The sequence below is a fragment of the Mesoplodon mirus genome (genome assembly GCF_964341445.2).
Source record: "Mesoplodon mirus genome assembly, chromosome: 1".
Classification (NCBI taxonomy): Eukaryota; Metazoa; Chordata; class Mammalia; order Artiodactyla; family Ziphiidae; genus Mesoplodon; species Mesoplodon mirus.
Window position 1 is genome coordinate 51,117,954 of NC_138976.1, and position 2,624 is coordinate 51,120,577.

Below are 2,624 nucleotides of genomic sequence, written 5' to 3' on the forward strand. Positions count from 1 at the left end.
TTGCAGAATTATGAGGAGAACTAAGTGAGTTATGGAAGTTAAAATGGTCATCTCAGCATCTGATTCAGTGTCAGCTACTAGGATTATTTGGTGATATTCTAAGAAAAACAAACACTAAAAGGAGTTATATAAATTTACCTGGACAAACACCTAACTTCAGGTGAATCAGGAAAGGCTTTTGTTTAGTGTCCTAAGTCTCATTACTGATTTCTGTAGGAACTTCAATACCTACAATAAATGCCAGGTATTATCATTATCATGGGTTACATAGAGCTATCATGATCTCATTTAATCCTCACACAACCCTGGAACAGGAGCATTTTATTTGTCCATTTTACAAATTTTCTTTTAAAAAGAGGTTTAGAGGGATTAGTCACTTGTCCAAGCTCACTGACAGTAAGTGATGGAACAGGGATTTGAACCAGGGCAGTCTGGCTCCAAAGGCTGTGCGCTTTGTGTACCTCTACAGAATGCCAGCTGACCTCCCTGAGACCTGAGGACTTGTTCTCCCTGACCCAGACCTGACATGACAGCGTGGGCCTGCCACCTGGATTCAAGAAAGAAAAACAGCCCTGCAGGGAAAAGTGGACATGATTAGGTACCAGGCTGGATAGAGTAGGCTTGTGCAATTTTCATTTCACTCTTTCTCTGTAATTTCTCATTTTAATTCACAGCAAACAAACCCCTTAGACTTAAGTGTGCTGCAGATCTGGCCTCTGCTGTAAGAAGTGCTTGTTGGAGCTATTGTCCTAAACTGGCAGAGACACAGAATGCCTTCAAAAAACAGAATCCCTAAGAGACAGATCTGGTTGTGCCGGGTGACATTAATTGCACAACCCAGACTAGCACTATCAAGGGCAATCTTGTCTGTAAGCAGAAGAGCTTGCCCCCATAGGTATTACTTAGAGACAATTTGCTTCTTCTCTGGGCCAAAATAATTGAAAATCAAATTCTAGAATGTTACAGAAAATCCAAAGAGGATTTGCTAAAGACTGAGAAAAAGATTAAAATATTCAACTATTGGTTCTCAATTTTGTTTTCTTCTCAACTATCTCTACCCATTCTCCCCAGATCTCCTATCATAACCAACCTAACCTTCCTGTTTCTAATTTCTCAAAGGGAGGGCAGGAAGACGGAGGGACTGAGAAAGAGGTAAAAGGAGAAGAGTGGGAGAGCAGGAAGGCACAGAGGAAGAAAGGAAAGAAGAATCAGGGAGGTAAGTGTCTACAGATTTGAGGTCTTTGGGAGGTCAAACAAGAGATGTAGCTGGGATAACGAAGGGAGCATGAAATAAAGAAAGTTCTCAGGATTTTAGCAGAGGAATATCCTTGTATATTGATAAGACCCAAGAGAGTGAGTAGGTTTCAAGTGGGTTGAAATATAATAATCAGAAACAAAGAAGTGAAGAAATGTGGAGATGAAATCACCCACTCTGTTAGTAGCTAAACATTCCCCAAGAAACCTTGTCCAACCTTACCAGGCACACAGGGCATCTTGTGCTCTGGGCTCCCCTGATGTTTGCAATGGTGTCACGCAAGGGGAAGGCAGACCTACATAGTACTGATCACAGTGAAGCAGGTATCTATTTAGATGCTGGACTGAACGCCTTTGGAGCAGAGACTATATTCTATTCATATTGCATATAGTTGGTGCCTAATAAATGTTTGCTGGAAAGGAGGGAAGAAAATGAGGAGGAAGGGAGGGGAAACAGAAAAGAATGACAAGCAAGAGACATTTGGGAAGCAATTCCTCATCTCAATCACCTTGAGTCAGATGGTAATTTTGCTCTCAAATCAGCCATTTCATCCTTTCAAATCTTGTATATACTTGCCCTGACAATTAGGAAAGAGAAAAAGAGGCAGAGTGATTCATACTGTACCTTTTTACTAGAATGTTTAAAAATTAGCAGTAGCCAAGACTGTGAATAACTGAAACTCAAGGGCAGATATTATGAACTTAATAAACCATTATCTCTAAAATAATTGTTTTTTTTAAATGAGCTTCTAAAAATGGTTTTATGCCTTTTATGTCCCCATCTGTCCCATATTAAAATACCGTCAGCTCTTTTAACATTTTGTCTTTGAAAGCTTAACTAAAATATTCAGATCAATTACTAAAAAAATAGAAAATGCAGTAGTGAAAATACCTTATATTTTAGCCATGCTCTTTCTTTTTTGAACTAGTTATCTTTGGTCTCCTTTGATTCTGAGGTTGGTAGAGCAAGTAGTATCACTCCAGCCCACAGATGTGAAAACTGAGGAAAGTATCAGTACACAGTATGTTCATGTCTGATCAAAACTGAAAACCTAGAATCTTGAGTCTGTACTTAGCTCTCTCCCTGCAGCTACACTGTTCTTTGGGTGTGTCTTTTGAAGCAGAGAAAGGTGTAAAATATTTCCCAGTTTTTTACATATCAGACATATTCTTACACACACTAATGTCTTTATAAGATAGATTTTTACTTTTCTCATGCAGTTGTGGTTTTCAAACTTCTTTTAGAAGCAGAATCTTTTAATCCAAATTTTTGATAAATGCCATGCCAAAGCTCTCTATACAAAACAGATAAAAGTGTGAGAGGGTGTGGAGAAAAGGGAACCCTCCTGCACTGTTGGTGGGAATGTAAA